The following is a 22970-nucleotide window of genomic DNA, read 5'->3' as shown; positions in this document are numbered from 1 at the left end:
CCAAAACCATGGCTTAGTTGTGTGAACTCAGGCAGATGGTTCACACTTACCAAGTTTACAATTTACAGGACTTTCTTTTGGAGAAGGTGACAAAACTAGATAGTGATGAAAAAGCAATATATATTTTTAATCTAACTTTAGCACAGGACTTGTATTTGAACAAAGCAGTCTTTCATCATCCCAGTTTAAATGTTTTCCTCCTATGGCTTAGGGGAAAAGAAATTCCTTTTCTGTATGGCAGGCTCATAGCTAGGATCCTTTACCAAATGATAAATTAATAAAAGAAAAGAAAACCAATTTCTTTAAATTTCTAAGTTTTACTTGATATAGGAGACTTCATACATCCAAAGAACTTGTTTTAGATAAGTAGTCCATTGTGGAAACATGGTTGGACAAAAGTAATATTCTAATAATAATAAGTAAAAGTGCTGGGCAGGGATTATTCATGCAGATTCTTTTCATTAACCCAGTGTTTTTAGAGATAAGAATCTTCCTTTCTTACTAAGTTAAGCTGACTTTGAGTTTGTCTTATAGCTATGGCAAGCCTTGATTTTGCATTTCTCTTATATCAGTCTCAAAAGTAGCTAGGAACAGAACATCTTTTGAAACTTTTGAACTTCGTTTGGGTATTTTGATTATTTTTGTTTGTTTCCCAACAAGGTACCTACCACAATCCTCATTCATACCCATTTTGCCTTGATACTACATGTAGATTTTGGATATGCTGTTTGCCCATTCACTGCAGTCAGACAGAAGCAAGCTGCATTCTGTTATCATTTAATAAACATTTGGTCTAGAGCTTATAAAAGCGAATTATTTGGAAATCTCAGAAGCTGTTTTGGTTTCTTAATTTTATCAAGGAATAATAAAGATGAGAAATTCCAAGAATGTCTCTTGTGCCTGGGAGATGATATGTAAATTGTTCATATTTTTCCTTTAAGCCTAAAAGTCACTGATGGAGCCCAAAGCAGAGGAACACTGAAACCATGTCTTTGTGTGTATGTGTGTGTGTTTTCTTGGTTTGTTTTTGACAACCTGATGACTGTTTCTTCCAGCTTTAAAGAACTGCATACAAGGAAATTAGCAGAAAGAGCAATAACATTTTAATAACAAGTTTTTATTAAAATGTATTGCTAATAAAAATTTAAGCTTATTGATTTCATCGGAGAAGCTTAACACACTGAGCAGGTAAGTCTTCACTCAGACACATTCCTGGAATTTGTCAGAAACCAATATGCTTTATGATTTTTTTTAATCTATTTACAAACATCATCACTGTATTCCTCCAGCCCTGTTTTTATTAAAGGAAGCCCTGCAGGAAAAAATGTAATTTTTCTGAGGTTGAACATATGGCCGATGTCAGAACCACAAAATCATGTTATATAGAGACAAATGCTGAGTTAAGCCTCCCAAGGCTCAAGCGCATCAGAAGCCAGACGAGGTGTCTCTTAAACAGGAAGTAAGATGTTAGTTCTAGTAATGCCACTCTGGAAATATAACTACTCGCCTGCAAATTCACATGATGCTGAAAATGAATGACATATGCATGAAGCCAATACCTGCTGGCCCTGGAATGAAATATTGCATGGTAAATCATATAAGGGAGAATTTTGTGGCTTACGTACCATCAAGTTGCCTTAAACTGTAAATGTGTAAGAAGTCTAACTTGCTGTCATGGAACCTGGCATAAATTCTAGTAGCCAGTAAGTCATTTTATGCTATTTCTTTCTATTGTAGTCTCTTATTTTTAAAAGAAAAAGAACTGCCATCGAAGGTACAATGATATGAACTGTAGGTGTTTTTGCTTATGGATCCTATGTACACTTTTGAGGCAGAGTAACTCTCTTTAGCTGACTCTTCACCTTCCTGCCCCAGCCTCCTGAGTGTTGAGGTCATAGACCTGCCATCATTTTAGCAGACATATTTTTTTCTCACATAGATCTAAACTCAGTCACTTCATTTACATGTAGCTAAAACTAGAACTGATTCAGGAAGAACATACAGAAAATGAAAATGGGTGAGAAGGGATTGACATCTTACTAATCTCTACTGGAAAACATATTGCAGTGTTCTCTATTTAAAAGGTCCTTCCAGTTGTTTTCAAGCCCATATAAGATGTTTTCCTCTCAATGGTTTCTATTTAATCTAGGTGGTTTTGCAAGCCATGGACTAGATGTATTAGAATCTGTGGATTGGAACACAAGTAAATGCAACTTCAGTCTAATAAACTTGATCAGACAAGAAACTTGTCTTGCTACTCTCCTCTGGAGCCTTTCCTGCCCTTCTGATTCTTAGGGTTTTGTGGGGTTTTTTGTTTGTTTGTTTGTTTTTAGGGTTTTTTATTTTTCTCTCTAGCTAAGGAAAATAGCTGCGTGCCTTCCAGTTCCAGAAGCAGAACCAATAATGCTTTGAGAATTCTAAGAATTTGCTCTGTATCTTGGGATTCCTGATGCTGGCTCAATGTCTAATCTTCTAGAATAGCGATTCATACCTCCATGTTAATTTTTTTTTTTTTATTTAAAGTGTCTTTCCAAATCTTCACAAATAATTTCTGGATTATTTGCTATTTTATATTAGCCATGCAATTGACTGTTCCTCTCCATTAGCCTGGATAATTGAGAGCTGGCTATGTAATACCTTATACCTATAAAAAGCATTAAACATTATGAATTGTACATTTGGAATGCTGCAATTTCAGGTGCCAAATGCAAGCCAGACTACTTCATTTTTGCTTTCAGCAATATACATGTGTGCCTCACTTAAACAAACCCAATAAGTGTAAATATTCTTTTCCAGACCAAACTAGAAATGTGATGCCCACCACCTGAGTTCTCTTATGTTCAAAAGATTCATTGTATTGTTTTCTTAGATATTTCCCTGGTTACACTAAAAACATCTCCTTCTTAAAAATAGCTTTTATGGATAACTTCTCTGGAACAAATAGTAACTGTATTAAGTCACCTATGGCTGCAAGAACAGGGTAGAAGACAGTCCTGCCATATGCCATGTTTACTGGCTAGATGTTCTATCTTCTTTTCTAAACATGTTAAGTGGTTTTAAACTGTATACATATGAACATGAAATCCACTTATGGTCACAATTGAAAAGGATGTTTATAATTATCAACAGGGGTTATGTTCAAACACAGGCCTAGATTCTCATCTATCAGTATTTGTTAGTTTCCTTGCTATTTATTTTTCTACAGCTCCTTTGACAGCTCTTGTTCTTTGCACACATTCCTTCTCCCTCCTTTTTCCTGTGTTCCACTCTAAAAGTGAGCTAGAAAACTCATTCACCAAATCCCTATAAAAAGACCACCAATTCCTGTTATAGAGATACTGTTACTTTTTTTCAAATAACACACACACACATACATTCATACACACACACACACATTCATACACACACACACACACTTTTTTTTGATCGATTTAGTCATAAAATACTTTTAGGCAGTTACTCCAAACACTCAAATTTAGGATAGCTACTATGATTGAACATTATATTTAGCTCTGAACTGTGTGAAAGCAAAAACAGAAAAGAAAATATGGTATTTCTGCAGATTTCCATATATATTTAATTTAAAAATTTCTACTATAACCTCTTTCCTTAGGTGTCTACTCTAATTTTTTTCATTCTTCAATATTTACAGACCCTAGAAGCATAGATCATTTAAAGGATTAAAAACATCCTCAAAGTATGCTTGTGTCCACATATGTGAAAAATCTGAGCTTCATGTGGTCCTGAATTCATATCTTTGGCAGTATATAGACTCTTAAAATATATACAACATATCTATGTAGCAGATTAAAACATGTTTGCATTAATCAACAAATACTTCTAAACTCTAAACTGCATTTGGTTAAAAAATCCTGACTTCTTTCCTTAGCCATTGAATTAGCCAAATTCCATATTTCAGAAAAGCAAATTACTTTACTAGGGTTTAATTGGTTATTAAGTTAAAATATTCCAATTTTTTGCCCTTTGTGTCTTTTATTAATAGTGCCTGCTCTTGATTTAGTGAACAGAAGATAGCCATAGATACATTTTTTGAACAGTGAGCATATTACTTCCTGCCCAGGAACACATCTTTCCCTGTTGAGCCACATGGAGAGTTTGTTCACAAGTTATCAGTCTCCCTAGTGGACTCCATTAACAGCAACAGTCGTGAACTAAGAGCACAAGCAAATGGAGCTGGTGTTCATAAGCAAAGAGCACAAAGCTTTTAAGCTTCTCAAACCACATCCAGCAAGGTCTGCCTACTTTATTATCTGAGGTGTTGCCGTTCTCTTTCATGCCTTTAGATATGCTGGCTGAATCATACCTCTGTCTCACAGGGCTTCTGCGGAGAACAGGAATTCATTTCAACACAGAGACAAGGAGGAGGCCTTTTCTTTCTAAAACTTTTGTTCTTACTGCCTGGTGAACTTTGAAGTCAAATTGGTGTAAAATTGGAATGCTTTCCTCTCTTGTGTCCCCTTACACTTCCATGCTCACCCCAAACACACAATTATTGAAACCAGCTAGAAGCAAGTAGATTCACAGGGGAATCCTTTGTCCCGACCCCTGGCTACAATCCTTGCCCTTTCTAATACGTATAGAAATGATTTGAAAGAATTCTAACTAACCTCAGATACAAGCCTGAGATAATGACCAAGATTAAATGGACTGAACATCTCATTCCTATCAATTCCAATTCATAATCCTATTTTATTTAAGTCGTTAGCTTTGTCCTTTGGAATTCCAATTAGCCAAAAGATGCCAGCGCTGTTAATAATACTGCCTGCCAAGGGAAATTACTGCCTCCGCTTCTACAGCTACCAGAATTCACTTTGTGGAAGGTATGTCATAACATAATTTTTCTTGTCAAACCCACCCTCAACTTTTAGGCAAAAATTTGAGGAGAGGTGAGGAATTTTATTCATTCAAATTAATCTAGGACATTTTCAAAACCAGATTTACTCATTAAAAATAGTAGTTATAACAGCAGCTGTCACTTCCAATTTATACTATGTTTGGGTTGTTTTTATTTTCTAAGTTAATTTAAACATATTTTAAGCTATTGATACCATTACAGTTCTCCCCAGTTAACTCCTACATTGATTTTGCATGTTGTGTTTTTATAAAATTTCAAGTCATGTATATATGAAAAATAAGAATTAATTAGACTTTTGTGCTGGAGTGATAGCTCAGCAGTAAAGAGCTCTTGCTGAGTAATTATAAGTACTGGGATTGAGATCTCAGCATTGCCATAACAAATGAGGCAGCCTGCATTCTGCTATGACCCCAGCTTTGAGGATGGCAGGGGCAGCAGGAACTCTGGGATTTACTGTCTTCTAGGGCTAGCAGAAAAAAAAAAAAATATGTGGGCTAGGTTAAGGTAAATACCCGGTCTCAAAAGAATAGCCCTAGAGTAATGAAAGAGAACAGGAGACGCCTGACACTATCTTCTGTCTTCTAGTCCTCTACTGGAGTAGTAAGGCACTAGTATTCCACATATGCACTCCAACACACATACACACACACACACACACACACACACACACAGAGAGAGAGAGAGAGAGAGAGAGAGAGAGAGAGAGAGAGAGAGAGAAATCTTTTTTAGAGGAAAGAATTAACTAGGTCTTAATATAAAACTGTAGAGCATTGCCCTTCCTATATCATTACTGTACCTTAGGCTTCCCATGTGACTGCTTCTTCACTAGCAACCCTTGAGCCTCTCCCTGAAATGGGAAATTAATGAGAAAAAGACACTAACTCATCCGGGTACCCAATGACTTCCCAGTGCCTATCACAGTGTCTTGAAAACATTATATATTATAGGATTTAAATTTAATTATAAATATAATACACTATAGTATAAATAAATATAATTTAAATAAATTTATTAAAAATTTAATAATAAATATTGTTTAATATAAATAAATAATATTGTACTATATTGTATTTTATCATATTATATCACTTACCACATTAGTGATTAGTCTGCTTGAGCTGTACAGCTTGACCCTTCCTCGTGCTACATACATATACTTATAAATGAATCTCCATAATCATTTATAGATTTCTCCACAAAGTTAAGTATCAGTGTTATTTTAGGACACCACACGTTTCTTATTTTTTCTGATTCCTTCATATTTCTCCTCACCGTTGCTATTTCCTGGAGTGGGGGGTTCTGTGCCTTATAATGTCCCTAGTCACCAGGGTCCCACCATCAGCCCCTGCTCTTCTCTCCACATGAAAATGACTTTGTTTGGTAGACCCACTCACTTCTTAAAACAACAGCTCAAATCTACAGTCCTCCTAATTTCATCACTCCCCTTCTTTTACTAAGACTTCTGTGCTAGTCTTCAGCATCCGAGTTTCCAGACTTTTCTCTTAATCCACTCATCTCTCATGTCTACTTACGACGTTTCACTGCCTAAATTGTCCTCCCTTGTTATCCTTTGATGATCTCCCCCTTAAATATTAAAACTATTTGGCTCAACCACTACTCAATATTTGTTTTTATGTTTCTTTTTGTTTGTTTGGGCATTTTTATTTGTTTGGCTTTTTTTTTTTTTTTTTTTTTTGCCCCAGCTTATCTTTTCTGTTACACTGGGAGCCCACTGGAAACACCATATCTTATTTGCTTACAGATCCAGTATTAGGCATTTCGGTCGTGTTTGAATAAATGGACAGATGAATAAACAAAAGAGCAAGCACCAAAAAAAAAAAAGATGCATTTGATGTGCAATATTGAAACAACAAAGAATATAATGTGTTTCCTACTTTAAATATCAAATGTCTAAATTCATAAAAAAAAGCAGTGGTCTTGTAATGTATCAGTTTATATGTAATCAGATATTACAGTAAGTTTTCTATGATGTCACTGTTAAGATATTATTGATACAGGAAATATATAGGGATAGATATACTACTCCTACTCTGGACTATATTTTAAATATTTTGTTAAGAAACTCTTTTTACCTGGGTTCAGGGCTGTAATAAAGAAAAGATGTTTATGAAATAAACTTCCAGTGCATAAATATGACCTTGATCAATGTCAACAAATCAGGCCTCTGGCAGTCATTTCACATTGTGGAGTGGACAGAGAAGCTCATGTTCACCCGTAGACGGCTGCTCTCGAGAATGGCAGATTGAGTTAGTATCAGGAGAGCCTTGTCAGACCTCCTTTCCTAACAAAAAATGACCTCAAGCAGGAATGTGTAGTTTTCTCTGAGAAAGCTCTTCTTCCCCTGAGCAGATCACAGCTTCTGCAACACAGCTTACATTATACAGATGATGGTGACTGAGCATGGGGCTGATTTGAATGGTAATACTAAAACACCCCCTTGCAACTGAAGAACAAAATGCCATGGCTCTGTGGTCTTAGGATACAATCTCTTCTTGCTGAATCTTTGAGAATGGAAGTAGAGACCAGTGGTCAGGCTATTTATTTTATTGTATTTTATTTAGCCATATTTTATTAATAATGTTAAATTTTACTTTATAGTAAATTTTCTTAGAGATAGTTTCTTTTAAAATCTAGATTTTTAAGAAGGCAATTCCAAAAAAACTAACAAACAAAAGCCATGTCAATATATCTGGTTTTCATTTAACAGAACCTAGAATGGAAATAGAATATATATATATATATCACTTTTAGTATTCATCCCAAGCAAGTTATCCCTACTACCTTCTCCACCTCTAAAATTAAATATCTCAGTCTCTTCAGATCAAACCCTCAGGAGTAAGCTTTAATTTAGACTGTTTTTTGACTCTGATTGCCTAGATCCAGTGATCATATATCTCTGTGTGGGTGTGTCTCTGTCTCTGTGTCTGTCTCTCTCTCTCATGTGTCTGTGTATGTGCATATCTTTATATTATGTTTCTGTATCTCTGTCTATGTTTGTCTTTCCTCTCTGGGGGAATCTGTCAGGCAGATCTCAGTATCTCACCTAGGTAGACCTTCAACTCATGACCTCTTGCCTACTTAGACCATTTGGATAACAGGTGCATGCCACTGTGTAATTAGTCACGTTCTGTTCTAGCTTCCCCCTTTTAGGTTCTTTTTTTTTTTTTTAATATTTTTATTACATAATTTCCTCAATTACATTTCCAATACTATCCCAAAAGTCCCCCATAGCGCCCCCCACTTCCCTACCCACCCATTCCCATTCTTTTGGCCCTGGCATTCCCCTATATTGGGGCATATAAAGTTTGCAAGTCCAATGGGCCTCTCTTTCCATTGATGGCCGACTAGACCATCTTTCGATACATATGCAGCTAGAGACAAGAGCTCCAGGGTTCCGGTTAGTACATCATGTTGTTCCAACAATAGGGTTGCAGATCCCTTTAGCTCCTTGGGTACTTTCTCTAGCTTCTCCATTGGGAGCCCTGTGATACATCCAATAGCTGACTGTGAACATCCACTCCTGTGTTTGCTAGGCCCCGGCATCGTCTCACAAGAGACAGCTATATTTGGGTCCTTTCAGCAAGATCTTGCTAGTGTATGCAATGGTGTCAGCGTTTAGAAGCTGATTATGGGACGGATCCCTGGATACAGCAGTCTCTAAATGGTCCATCCTTTCATCACAGCTACGAACTTTGTCTCTGTAGCTCCTTCCCTGGGTGTTTTGTTCCCAATTCTAAGAAGGTGCACAGTGTCCACACTTTGGTCTTCATTCTTCTTGAGTTTCATGCGTTTATCAAATTGTATCTTATATCTTGGGTATCCTAAGTTTTGGGCTAATATCCACTTATCAATGAATACATATTGTGTGAGTTCTTTTGTGATTGTGTTACTTCACTCAAGATGATGCCCTCCAGGTCCATCCATTTGGCTAGGAATTTCATAAATTCATTCTTTTTAATAGCTGAGTAGTACTCCATTGTGTAAATGTACCATAATTTCTGTATCCATTCCTCTGTTGAGGGACATCTGGGTTCTTTCCAGCTTCTGGCTATTATAAATAGGGCTGCTATGAACATAGTGGAGCATGTATCCTTTTTACCAGTTGGGACATCTTCTGGATATATGCCCAGGAGAGGTATTGCTGGATCCTCCGGTAGTACTATGTCCAATTTTCTGAGGAACCGCCAGACTGATTTCCAGAGTGGTTGTACAAGCTTGCAATCCCACCAACAATGGAGGAGTGTTCCTCTTTCTCCACATCCTCGCCAGCATCTGCTGTCACCTGAATTTTTGATCTTAGCCATTCTGACTGGTGTGAGGTGGAATCTCAGGGTTGTTTTGATTTGCATTTCCCTGATGATTAAGGATGTTGAACATTTTTTCAGGTGCTTCTCTGCCATTCGGTATTCCTCAGGTGAGAATTCTTTGTTCAGTTCTGAGCCCCATTTTTTAATGGGGTTATTTGACTTTCTGGAGTCCACCTTCTTGAGTTCTTTATATATATTGGATATTAGTCCCTTATCTGATTTAGGATAGGTGAAGATCCTTTCCCAATCTATTGGTGGTTTTTTTGTCTTATTGATGGTGTCTTTAGCCTTGCAGAAGCTTTGTAGTTTCATGAGGTCCCACTTGTCAATTCTCGATCTTACAGCACAAGCCATTACTGTTCTATTCAGGAATTTTTCCCCTGTGCCCATATCTTCAAGGCTTTTCCCCACTTTCTCCTCTATAAGTTTCAGTGTCTCTGGTTTTATGTGAAGTTCCTTGATCCACTTAGACTTGACCTTAGTACAAGGAGATAGGAATGGATCGATTCGCATTCTTCTACATGTTAACAACCAGTTGTGCCAGCACCATTTGTTGAAAATGCTGTCTTTCTTCCACTGGATGTTTTTAGCTCCCTTGTCGAAGATCAAGTGACCATAGGTGTGTGGGTTCATTTCTGGGTCTTCAATTCTATTCCATTGGTCTATTTGTCTGTCACTATACCAGTACCATGCAGTTTTTATCACAATTGCTCTGTAGTAGAGCTTTAGGTCCGGCATGGTGATTCCACCAGAGGTTCTTTTATCCTTGAGAAGAGTTTTTGCTATCCTAGGTTTTTTGTTATTCCAGATGAATTTGCAGATTGCACTTTCTAATTCGTTGAAGAATTGATTTGGAATTTTGATGGGGATTGCATTGAATCTGTAGATTGCTTTTGGCAAGATAGCCATTTTTACAATGTTGATCCTGCCAATCCATGAGCATGGGAGATCTTTCCATCTTCTGAGATCTTCTATAATTTCTTTCTTCAGAGACTTGAAGTTTTTATTATACAGATCTTTCACTTCCTTAGTTAGAGTCACACCAAGATATTTTATATTATTTGTGACTATTGAGAAGGGTGTTGTTTCCCTAATTTCTTTCTCAGCCTGTTTATTTTTTGTGTAGAGAAAGGCCATTGATTTGTTTGAGTTAATTTTATATCCAGCTACTTCACCGAAGCTGTTTATCAGGCTTAGGAGTTCTCTGGTGGAATTTTTAGGGTCACTTATATATACTATCATATCATCTGCAAAAAGTGATATTTTGACTTCATCTTTTCCAATTTGTATCCCTTTGATCTCCTTTTGTTGTCGAATTGCTCTGGCTAGGACTTCAAGTACAATGTTGAATAGGTATGGAGAAAGTGGACAGCCTTGTCTAGTCCCTGATTTTAGAGGGATTGCTTCAAGCTTCTCACCATTTACTTTGATGTTGGCTACTGGTTTGCTGTAGATTGCTTTTATCATGTTTAGGTATGGGCCTTGAATTCCTGATCTTTCCAAGACTTTTATCATGAATGGGTGTTGGATCTTGTCAAATGCTTTTTCCGCATCTAAGGAGATGACCATGTGGTTTTTATCTTTGAGTTTGTTTATATACTGGATTACGTTGATGGATTTCCGTATATTGAACCATCCCTGCATCCCTGGGATGAAACCTACTTGGTCAGGATGGATGATTGTTTTGATGTGTTCTTGGATTCGGTTAGCAAGAACTTTATTGAGGATTTTTGCATCAATATTCATAAGGGATATTGGTCTGAAGTTTTCTATCTTTGTTGGGTCTTTTTGTGGTTTAGGTATCAGAGTAATTGTGGCTTCATAGAATGAGTTGGGTAGAGTACCTTCTGTTTCTATTTTGTGGAATAGTTTGTGAAGAACTGGGATTAGATCTTCTTTGAAGGTCTGATAGAACTCTGCACTAAACCCATCTGGTCCTGGGCTTTTTTTAGTTGGGAGACTGTTAATGACTGCTTCTATTTCTTTGGGGGATATAGGGCTGTTTAGATCATTAACCTGATCTTGATTCAACTTTGGTACCTGGTATCTGTCTAGGAACTTGTCCATTTCATCCAGGTTCTCCAGTTTTGTTGAGTATAGCCTTTGGTAGAAGGATCTGATGGTGTTTTGGATGTCTTCAGGATCTGTTGTTATGTCTCCTTTTTCATTTCTGATTTTGTTAATTAGGATGCTTTCCCTGTGCCCTCTAGTGAGTCTGGCTAAGGGTTTATCTATCTTGTTGATTTTCTCAAAGAACCAGCTCCTTGATTGGTTGATTCTTTGAATAGTTTTTCTTGTTTCCACTTGGTTGATTTCACCCCTGAGTTTGATTATTTCCTGCCGTCTACTCCTCTTGGGTGAATTTGCTTCCTTTTGTTCTAGTGCTTTTAGGTGTGTTGTCAAGCTGCTAATGTGTGCTCTCTCTAGTTTCCTTTTGGAGGCACTCAGAGCTATGAGTTTTCCTCTTAAAAATGCTTTCATTGCGTCCCATAAGTTTGGGTATGTTGTGGCTTCATTTTCATTGAACTCTAAAAAGTCCTTAATTTCTTTCTTTATTCCTTCCTTGACCAAGGTATCATTGAGAAGAGTGTTGTTCAGTTTCCACGTGAAGGTTGGCTTTCTATTATTTATTTTGTTATTGAAGATCAGCCTTAGTCCATGGTGATCTGATAGGATGCATGGGACAATTTCAATATTTTTATATCTGTTGAGGCCTGTTTTGTGACCAATTATGTGGTCAATTTTGGAGAAGGTACCATGAGGTGCTGAGAAGAAGGTATATCCTTTTGTTTTAGGATAGAATGTTCTGTAGATATCTGCCAGATCCATTTGATTCATAATTTCTCTTAGTTTCACTGTGTCCCTGTTTAGTTTCTGTTTCCATGATCTGTCCATTGGTGAAAGTGGTGTGTTGAAGTCTCCCACTATTATTGTATGAGGTGCAATGTGTGCTTTGAGATTTACTAAAGTTTCTTTAATGAATGTGGCTGCCTTTGTATTTGGAGCATAGATATTCAGGATTGATAGTTCCTCTTGGAGGATTTTACCTTTGATGAGTATGAAGTGTCCCTCCCTGTCTTTTTTAATGACTTTGGGTTGGAAGTCAATCTTATCAGATATTAGAATGGCTACTCCAGCTTGTTTCTTCATGCCATTTGCTTGGAGAATTGTTTTCCAGCCTTTCATTCTGAGGTAGTGTCTATCCTTTTCTCTGAGATGAGTTTCCTGTAAGCAGCAAAATGTTGGGTCTTGTTTGTGTAGCCAGTTTGTTAGTCTATGTCTTTTTATCGGGGAGTTGAGTCCATTGATATTAAGAGATATTAAGGAAAAGAAATTGGTGTTTCCTGTTATTTTTGATGTTAAAGTTGGCATTTTGTTCTTGTGGCTGTCTTCTTTTAGGTTTGTTGAGGGATTACCTTCTTGTTGATTCTAGGGCGTGGTTCCTGTCCTTGTATTGGTTTTTTTCTGTTATTATCCTTTGAAGGGCTGGATTCGTGGAGAGATAATGTGTGAATTTGGTTTTGTCGTGGAATACTTTGGTTTCTCCATCTATGTTAATTGAGAGTTTGGCTGGGTATAGTAGCCTGGGCTGGAATTTGTGTTCTTTTAGTGTCTGTATAACATCTGTCCAGGATCTTCTGGCTTTCATAGTCTCTGGTGAAAAATCTGGTGTAATTCTGATAGGCTTGCCTTTATATGTTACTTGGCCTTTTTCTCTTACTGCTTTTAGTATTCTATCTTTATTTAGAGCATTTGTTGCTCTGATTATTATGTGTCGGGAGGTATTTCTTTTCTGATCCAGTCTATTTGGAGTTCTGTAGGCTTCTTGTATGTTCATGGGCATCTCTTTCTTTAGATTTGGGAAGTTTTCTTCTATAATTTTGTTGAAGATGTTTGCTGGTCCTTTGAGTTGAAAATCTTCATTCTCATCCACTCCTATTATCCGTAGGTTTGGTCTTCTCATTATGTCCTGTATTTCTTGGATGTTTTGAGTTAGGATCTTTTTGCATTTTCCATTTTCCTTGATTGTTGTGCCGATGTTCTCTATGGAATCTTCTGCACCTGAGATTCTCTCTTCCATCTCTTGTATTCTGTTGCTGATGCTTGCATCTATGGTTCCAGATTTCTTTCCTAGGGTTTCTATCTCCAGTGTTGCCTCATTTTGGGTTTTCTTTATTGTGTCTACTTCCCTTTTTAGGTCTAGTATGGTTTTGTTCATTTCCATCATCTGTTTGGATGTGTTTTCCTGTTTTTCTGTAAGGACTTCTACCTGTTTGATTATGTTATCATGTTTTTCTTTAAGGATTTGTAACTCTTTAGCAGTGTTCTCCTGCAATTCTTTAAGGGATTTTTGTGCTTCCTCTTTATTGTCTTCTTCCTTTTTAGCAGTGTTCTCCTGCATTTCTTTAAGTGTGTTATTAACGTCCTTCTTGAAGTCCTCTATCATCATCAGGAGATATGCTTTTAAATCCGTGTCTAGCTTTTCCGGTGTGTTGGGGTGCCCTGGACTGGGTGAAGTGGGGGTGCTGGGTTCTGATGATGGTGACTGGTCTTGGTTTCTGTTAGTAAGATTATTACGTTTACCTTTCGCCATCTGGTAATCTCTGGGGTTAGTTGTTATCGTTGTCACTATTTAAAGATTGGAGCAGAAGCTTTGTTCCACTCACCAGCAGTCCCAAAATCCTGCGGCGGGGGTCGTGGGTAGCTGGCGGGTGTCAGGCAACCCTGCGCTCCCGCTACCCTGGCGCTGATCCGGCCGGGTGAGGCCTGTGGCCCTACTCAGGCTGGTTTCTGCTTCCCTAACTAATGCAGTCTCAGGTCCCGCGCAATTGGATTGGAGCAGAAGCTGTGCTCCCCTCACCAGAAGTCTTAAGATCCTGTGGCGGGTGTTGTGGGCAGTTGGCGAGTGTCAGCAGACCCTGCGCCCCAGCTGCTCAGGTGCTTTTCTGACCGGAAGAGGCTTGTGGCCCTGTGTGGGCCGGATTTCTCTCTCCCCAACCAGAGCAGTCTCAGGTCCCGCGTGATTGGACTGGAGCAGAAGCTGTGTTCCACTCACCAGCAGTCCCAAAATCCTGCGGCGGGGGTCGTGGGTAGCTGGCGGGTGTCAGGCAACCCTGCGCTCCCGCTACCCTGGCGCTGATCCGGCCGGGTGAGGCCTGTGGCCCTACTCAGGCTGGTTTCTGCTTCCCTAACTAATGCAGTCTCAGGTCCCGCGCAATTGGATTGGAGCAGAAGCTGTGCTCCCCTCACCAGAAGTCTTAAGATCCTGTGGCGGGTGTTGTGGGCAGTTGGCGAGTGTCAGCAGACCCTGCGCCCCAGCTGCTCAGGTGCTTTTCTGACCGGAAGAGGCTTGTGGCCCTGTGTGGGCCGGATTTCTCTCTCCCCAACCAGAGCAGTCTCAGGTCCCGCGTGATTGGACTGGAGCAGAAGCTGTATTCCACTCACCAGCAGTCCCAAAATCCTGCGGCGGGGGTCGTGGGTAGCTGGCGGGTGTCAGGCAACCCTGCGCTCCCGCTACCCTGGCGCTGATCCGGCCGGGTGAGGCCTGTGGCCCTACTCAGGCCGGTTTCTGCTTCCCTAACTAATGCAGTCTCAGGTCCCGCGCAATTGGATTGGAGCAGAAGCTGTGCTCCCCTCACCAGAAGTCTTAAGATCCTGTGGCGGGTGTTGTGGGCAGTTGGCGAGTGTCAGCAGACCCTGCGCCCCAGCTGCTCAGGTGCTTTTCTGACCGGAAGAGGCTTGTGGCCCTGTGTGGGCCGGATTTCTCTCTCCCCAACCAGAGCAGTCTCAGGTCCCGCGTGATTGGACTGGAGCAGAAGCTGTGTTCCACTCACCAGCAGTCCCAAAATCCTGCGGCGGGGGTCGTGGGTAGCTGGCGGGTGTCAGGCAACCCTGCGCTCCCGCTACCCTGGCGCTGATCCGGCCGGGTGAGGCCTGTGGCCCTACTCAGGCCGGTTTCTGCCCCTTTTAGGTTCTTAAATTATCTGTGTACTCTAAAATCCACTTATCTGAACACGCTTACATCTTCTTTGTACTTTTTCAATAGACATAGATGATCTAAACCTATGTCATATTCAGCCTTTTCTCTCATTGCTTTCTTTCGCATAGAACTATGATTTTTATCATCAGTCATTTCAAGTCCATATTCAAAAGAAATCTTCATTTACTCACTTGCCCATCATTCCAGTGTTCCTGTCTTTGCAGCCTCAACCCTGGAAGTAGTCATTGTCTATTTTCTCCTCTGCTGCCCCTAGGCTAATTATTGCTCTAGGCAATGACGCACAGCAGTGGTTAGTTGATTGAGTCCACTGCTAGCAGAAAACTTAAAATCCATTAAGTAGAATTCAGGAAAGAAAACATCTGCCCCAATACATCTACTTGCTTCTAGGAGTGTGATTACTGTAATTATTGAGATCTTTCTATAACCTGCATACTTAACTGGTGTCTTATGTGTTTAAAATTATTTTTAAAAGATTAAAAATAGAACATCTGTTGCACTGACAGAATTTTTGTTCAGATTTATATGAATCTAATTTGTTAGACTAGAGGATTGCAGTCCAAAATGAAGGACAAAAACTCAGGCATGGAACTTCATTGTCTGATCATTTTCTTCCTACTGATTACTAATATACTAGCATGAGCTTTTCAAATACAGACAGTCCCCATCTTGCAAATGACTTGTAAGGCATAGTGTTGTAGGTGTAGAGCATATTAATATTTGAATCCTGATTACTCATATGGGGAAACTTTTTTGGATTTAAGTGGTTTGGAATCCAAAATGTGTTTCCCATTGAAACAATGTTATAAATGGCGGTGGACTTCCCATAGGGTTGTCAGTGATGTCACTGAAATTCTGTACTTCTACAGTGAATCAGGAGCAAACATGTCTGAGGCTCTGATAATATCATGAAAGGGACTGAATCAAATAAAAAAATTAGGATGTTCTCTTTTAGTGGTAGTCAGTGTAGAAAAACAGATTATAAACAGAAAAAATATTTGGTGACTATGTAATATCTCAGAGAAAGATTTTTTTTTAATGTAGTAAACTTTAAATGACATGCATTCTGCCTCGTATCTCAGTGGACATTAGAAGTGTGAATTTCAGTTCTCTTTTTTGCTTAGAATTGCTTTACTGTGGGACTACCATTCTATAATTGAGGTCAGTTTACAAATAATGTTCCACATAAAACAAGGGATGAGGCTAAACATACTTTGACATGATGATAGAAGAAAATTTTGCAGAGAAGACTCATATACAGATGTGAAATATAAAGAATATGCATTTTAGAACTCCACAAGAGAACAATCTAAATGAGAGCAGATAGTTTCTTTCTTGGTGTGTGTGTGTGTGTGTGTGTGTGTGTGTGTGTGTGTGTATAAAGTTTGAAAGAAATTAGATGGGCTATGTTGAGGCACTAGAGGTGGTACAAGGAGGAAAGGTCAACTATCAAACTTGCCTTAACTGACGTAGAAGATACGCATTGTCTGTTTTTCCGGTAGCATGAGACAGATCAGGGCATAGGAAGAAATATATTAAAGTTGTGCTGCCACGAGGCAGCTGTGAAAATTTGTGTCACAGAGAGATACAGAAAATATTTTCCTTTTCATATTATGGACAGAATTTTCCATTGGTATTCTTGGAAGGACTTCTGTAATCATTTACATTAGTTTTCAGTCTTGTTTTATTGATACTGATCTTTACTTGAATAAAGTATTGAACTATGAGATAGCTTAACTTTATTCAAATTATGCATACAAGATAAAGTGGTTACTGTGAAGAGGAAGAAAGAGGAAAAACACCAAGCTGGCTAGTTAATACTCTTTGCGTTCACCAGCTGACTGCCTAACATGCACTCAACAAAAATGTCACTGATATCTGCTAGGCACTTTGTTAAGGTGCTTCGAAGATACCATGAAAAGGTGCTGAGAATATGACAACAAACTTGACATTGTTTCTGCTCTCATTTGCTTGACAAAGTAGGGAAAGGGTACAGACAGGTAAATAAGAAATGGAAATGCATTGTAGTGCATTGGTATGGAGACACTATTAACAAGTAACAGAATGTACAGGAAAGTATCTTGACTCCGCTTTGGGTGATAAACACTGCACTTCCAAGTTCTTTAGAAGTTGAGACTTGAGTCTTTAGTATTAAGAGTTGGAGAGCAGCTTGAATGTCACAACAAAGCTCTTGTCTTTAAAATAGAAAATATATGTTTCCTACAGCATATGAAAAGGATATTGGATGATGTGTAAGAATGAGGCAGGACAAGTGAATTGATAGGCAAATATTACTAGTAGGAAAATAATATTTAAAACTCAATCACATGACAAAAAGCCTGGAGAGAATACTAAAGGACAGGGGCATCATAGACAGAGTATACATTTCTACTTTTAGCAACAATCTGGGAACTCATGGCTGAATGCTCTCCCAAGAACCATCCACACAATCCAAATAAAAGACAAATTCTGTTTCAAGGCATCAGAAAGTTGCCAAGCCAGCCAAAGCCTAAAAGTTAAACTCTCAAGTAAAGAGAACTGTTAGAAAATGAGGCATGAAATTTCCCTTTGTTGCATTTCCTGATATGGGGTCCATGGTACAGAGAAGTCAGCAGAGATTTCAGCTATCTCACAGGATGTGGGAGAGCAAAAACAAATGAGGTCGTCAGTGCAGTCAATGCTTAAAGGGGACCAATTCCTAAAAGATAGAATGAGTGGAGCAATGGATTTGGCACTTGGTAGTTTTTACCTTTAGGTATTTGTCACATCCTTATTTAATGTACCATGACATAACAAAGTCCAACTTGTAAAACAGAATTGGCTGAACAGCCAGTTAAACCTTCTCCAGTATCATGGAACTAGAGAAACGAATGTTCAGGATCCTCCACCAGAGACTGACCCCAGGAACCACCCAAGTGAGTTGTGACAGCCTTCAAAAATGTGCAAATTCCCTTCCCTTTCTCCTTTTTACCTTTGACCCCATTCACCACCCCTGCCCTGCTTCTCCATTTCCCCTTCCCATTCCCTATTCCTCCATCCCCATCCCTTCCCTTCCTCTTCCTTCCAGTTCTATTTTGCTTTGCTTCTCATCTCCATCTTGTCTGTCTTCTCTCTATGTCTGCCATCTCCCTCTGCTTTCCATTTCCTCTTCTCTTTATTTCTAATAGAAATTTAAAAAAAAAACATATTTGTGGATTAGAAGGATGGATTCTGAAGACAGATCTCCCACGCATTCATAAATCTGAGATTCTTTCTAGAAGTAACATATTCTGGTAAAACCCACTCTACCACCTAATTTTTTTTTTGGGGGGGGGCTTCTGCAGCTTTTATTTTTACATGTAAACCACTGGGGAAGTCTTGATGGTGGGCACCCTAGAGATTGCACTGGAGTTCTGAGGGCTCCAGATACTAGCTGGGAAGTCAGATGACAAAAATAATGATTCAGACCAATCACATGATTACAAAGCTGGGTCTCCAGGAGGGTTCCTCTGGTCAGGTGTGGACGTCTAAGGAAGCAGTGACATGGAAGGGGCAAGCACTGGGCAAGTCTTGAGCCACCTGGATGACATCAGGGACAGAGAACCTAGCAGCTGGTGGGTCCAGGGGTGGGTCCAGGGGTCTCCAGTCCATGCTTTACTTGGCCAGGGGGTTCCCCAAGGACCTGCCAGCAAACTTGGCTTTGCTGCCCAGCTCTTCCTTGATTCTAAGGATCTGATTATACTTGGCCAGGCACTCAGATAAACCAATCTTGATCTGCCCTGTGCAGATCTTCAGTCTCCCCAAATCAATGGGACACTATGATGCCCCAGTCATTGGACTGGACCAACTTACACGCCTGCAGAGACTTGGTCACAGAGCTGATCTGGTTCACTTTGAGGAGGAGGCACTTGTAGGATGTCTTGCCTGCAGCCTTGGCACTCTGCTTAGGGTTGGTCACTGTGAGATCATCCCCTACCACTTGGGTGCCTGCACTAGCTGTGAACTTCTGCCAGGCATCCTAGTCGTCCTGGACAAAGGGGTCTTCAATGGACACCACTGGGTAGTCTTGATTGAAGGACTTTTATAGGTCAGCTAGCTAGTCGGATGTGATGTATTGGCTGGAGTCATCTGGAGACTTGAAGTTGAGGTCATACTTGCCAGACCTTTAGAACTCAGAGGCAGCCACATCCATGCTAATAACAACCTGGTCAGTATAGCCAGCCTTTGCAACTGCAGTCTTGAGCAGTTCCAGTGCTTCTTTGTTCTCCAGGATGTTAGGTGCCAATAACCCACATTGGTGGCATCCTTCCCATACTTCTTGATGTTTTTTCAGGTTGTAGAAAATCTCTGTTCCAATGAGCATGGCTTCCTGGAAACAGAATGCCCCCACAGGCAGGATCATGAACGCTTGCATGGCCAGCTTGTTGCCAGCATGAGAACCTCCATTGGATCATATTGAAAGCTGGGACTGGCAGGATGACTTCAGGGTTGCCAGCCAAGCCAGCAATGTGATGGTAAAGAGCCACGCCCCTTTCCACAGCACCAGCTTTGCAAACAGCCATTTGTCATTTATACCAAATTTAGACTTATTCTCTGTTCTGTACATCTCGATCATCAGCTGGTCAATCTTCTCCTGCTTTACAAACTTTCACTTTCTTGCTAACCAGAGCAGGTGCAATAGTGTTATTGATGTGCTCAACAGCCTATGAGACACCCTTCCCCATGAAGTGGGTCTTACTATTGTCTCAGAGTTCTAGGGCCTCATAAATGCCAGTGGACACACCGCTGGGCACCGCAGCTCAGAAGAGACCTTTTGCGGTATACAAATCCACCTCAACAGTGAGATTCCCATGGGAGTCAAGATCTCTCTGGCATGGATCTTGAGAATAGACATGGTGAAGTTCTGGCTGTCAGATGGCTGCGAAGGAAGGAAAGGAAGGAAGGAAAGAGCGGGTTCTGTAGACACTGAAGAGAGTATTAAGGACAGACCTGAGTGAGACTCTGAACCGGAGCAGCACTTACCATCTTAATTTTTAAAGACAAGCCATCTACACAATTTAAATGCAGTTCAGAGGCCCACTCTGTTTAATAAGACATATTTACTTTGTTTGTTATGTGCAGATAATATATACCAACACGCTGCTATACTGAAGTAAATTTTTGGTGTTTGGGAAAGATAGGTTTCTCTAGTCATGTAAACTGCTTATTAAAACGTTGCCATTCAATTTTTACAGAGGTGATTATTACAATTTATTAGTCCATCACCATTCGCAACAATAGCTGTTCTAATGTAATTAACCATTGAAAGAAATGCATTTAAGTGTTCTAAATTGTATTTCTAAATACTTGTAACTAAAACTCGCTAGAATTTTAAAATGCATTTTTGTCTTAGGAAAGGCTTCATTGCTTATCCCTGTTGTCGCACTATTACTTTAGATTAGAGTAACTTCATTTTAAAATTATATGTCAAATAAAATTTGCTAGTGGTAATGTGAAATGTGTGGCTTTGCTCTAAAGAAAAAGGTCTATTCAGCATTTTTTAATATCATATACCTAAATAGAACTTCCAGTAGGATTAGATCACATCTGGCACAATGCAGATCTATTTGTACTTGCATAATACATGTACATGTGCACACAGTTATATTTTATGACTATTTGGGTACATTGATTTTTCTATAAAGAGAACTATTATCCACATCTTTTGCACAGAAGTACACTTAAATATTGGCATAGGTAAACAACTTACTAAAATAAAACCCATGCTTGGCACAACTATTACTGGTGTCACAGTTTTTACAACTATAATATTTTCTGAAAAGCGAGCTTCAGTGCTTTGGAACACTTTTTTTTTTTTTTTTCCAAGGGAATGCAAGGGCAGTGTGGTGAGCTGTAAAACGTCTCCACTTCATTTTGCATTCTAGTCTAGGCCAAAGTAGTGTCACTAAATCTGATTCCAACTTGAATTGTGGCTCACTGTCATCAACAAAAAGAGGCTGCTACCCCAGGCTGGGCAGAAAGCCTATTTGAAACAAAGCAAGTGACTCTGCCAGCATGCAGCTAGTAAGAATAGAAAAAGAGCTAGAAATAGGTTAGTGAAACAAAACATCAACAAAAACATAAATCCAAGAGTATAGGCACTTTTAACTCTGGGCTATTTCTCTCTTATGATTCTGTTTGAAGAATTGTATCAAGTGACTATAACCAAAGTGAAAGTCACAAAAGTACTTGAGAAACAATTCTAAACACATAAAGATGCCTTCTACTTACTTCACATGAAATAAGCCGCATGTTAAGAATGGTTTTTCCTTGTCCAGAGGCAAAGCCTCTCCTTGGACTTCATCCATGTTCAGAGGGCAGTTACCTTATATCAGACTGAGCTATAACAGACACCTGAGGTTAAAAGAACTTGGTTTTGCTTGCTTTATTCAATGGATAATCAACTTTTATTTTAGTTGGCAAACCCTCTAGACTGGGTTCGCAAAACTCATCTTTATTTCTTAATGCTTTTATTTTGAAATAACTTTATAGGTTTCCAGATTGGATAAACAAATACCGAGTACTCTTGTTTACTTTCTGCTTGGAATCACTATTGCTCTAGATTCAATGTGCCTCCCCAAGCACAGGAGGTTGAGAGTTATCCTCATTGTGACATACCAAGAATCAAAAGCTCATATATGATTAGAAGTGAGACCTTTAAAAAAAAAACTGATTAGATAAGATGTTTAAGGTCAAGTCCAGGACTGAATCTTGGTGTCTTTAAAAGAGATTGTAAGAGACATACACATACATGTGTGTCCCCTGTACCTTGCCTGCACTTGCTGTAATACATCCATCAGCAGATGAAGCCTTAGATTATGAACCTTCAAAATCATAAGTAAAAATAAATTTCCTTTCTTTATAATTTACCTAGTCAGTAGAATTGTGTTGCTGAAAACAGAAAATGAATGGATATGACTAGTCCTAAATATTTGACCACATATTTTGTTATATCCATTTGCCTTTTAATACTTTAGTGACTATTTTTTAAGTGTGGAATTAGTATCTAGGGTAATACTAGTAAGTTTGCCAACTCAGAACATCTGTATATAATCAACACATTCACCTTATCAGTCGTCTATGTTCCAGTTATAGCTATTATTCCAATAAAGCATCTGGGTTATATATTCCATTTACATGCAGGTCTTTTTTTATCTGCAATTAATCAATCCACTTAAAATAATTTTATTGTTTTAAGAAGCAATGGAATTGTAGAACTGTATCACATTGTTGAATATAAAACAAACCTGTTTGGTTATTTCCTATACAGTTCATCAATTTGCATTTGTCTCATGATTAATTCAAGTCATGCCCTTCTACCCAGAACACTGCATAAGCAAACTTTGTCCTTCTTAGGGTTTCACATCTGTAAGCACACAGTGTCTCTCTGTCCCTCATTGGTGATGTTAAGTTTGATTATTTGGTCACTCTGTCATTAGTACTTCAATTTATAGGGATTATTTTCTCCGCTCCAACTAATAGGCAATCCATGGGGAGGCACTTTAAGACCGTGTAAATGTATTACTTGCATCAACTTTTCCTCTGCATTTAATAATTATTAATGATTCATTTTCTGAACCAATCTTTACAATGGTTTTGAGTAATGTTAGGTTAATTTCTCTTAGAACTGATGACAAAAACAATAATTTATGTTGGTATTTTTTTTTTTTGAAGAATGTAGTTGGTTTCCTTTAAAAGTATTGTAGCAAAGGAGATCCCGGCCCTCCACCCCCGCACCCCCCCTGTGGAA

General features: G+C 39.0%; 1 protein-coding gene and 1 pseudogene across 2 annotated transcripts in view; one reads left to right on the top strand and one right to left on the bottom strand.

Moving 5' to 3' along the window:
* The window catches only part of Diaph2 (diaphanous related formin 2), a 707007-nt gene that overhangs the window by 617715 nt on the left and 66322 nt on the right, over positions 1 to 22970 (top strand). The window lies entirely within an intron of this gene.
* On the bottom strand, positions 18836 to 20090 carry LOC110286470 (alpha-enolase pseudogene; annotated as a pseudogene).

The sequence above is a fragment of the Mus caroli genome, unplaced genomic scaffold (genome assembly GCF_978045245.1).
Source record: "Mus caroli unplaced genomic scaffold, Mus_caroli_1 scaffold_5, whole genome shotgun sequence".
In the NCBI taxonomy this organism is placed as follows: Eukaryota; Metazoa; Chordata; class Mammalia; order Rodentia; family Muridae; genus Mus; species Mus caroli.
Note: the sequence above shows the minus strand (reverse complement) of the source record. Positions and strands in the feature narration are given on the sequence as shown.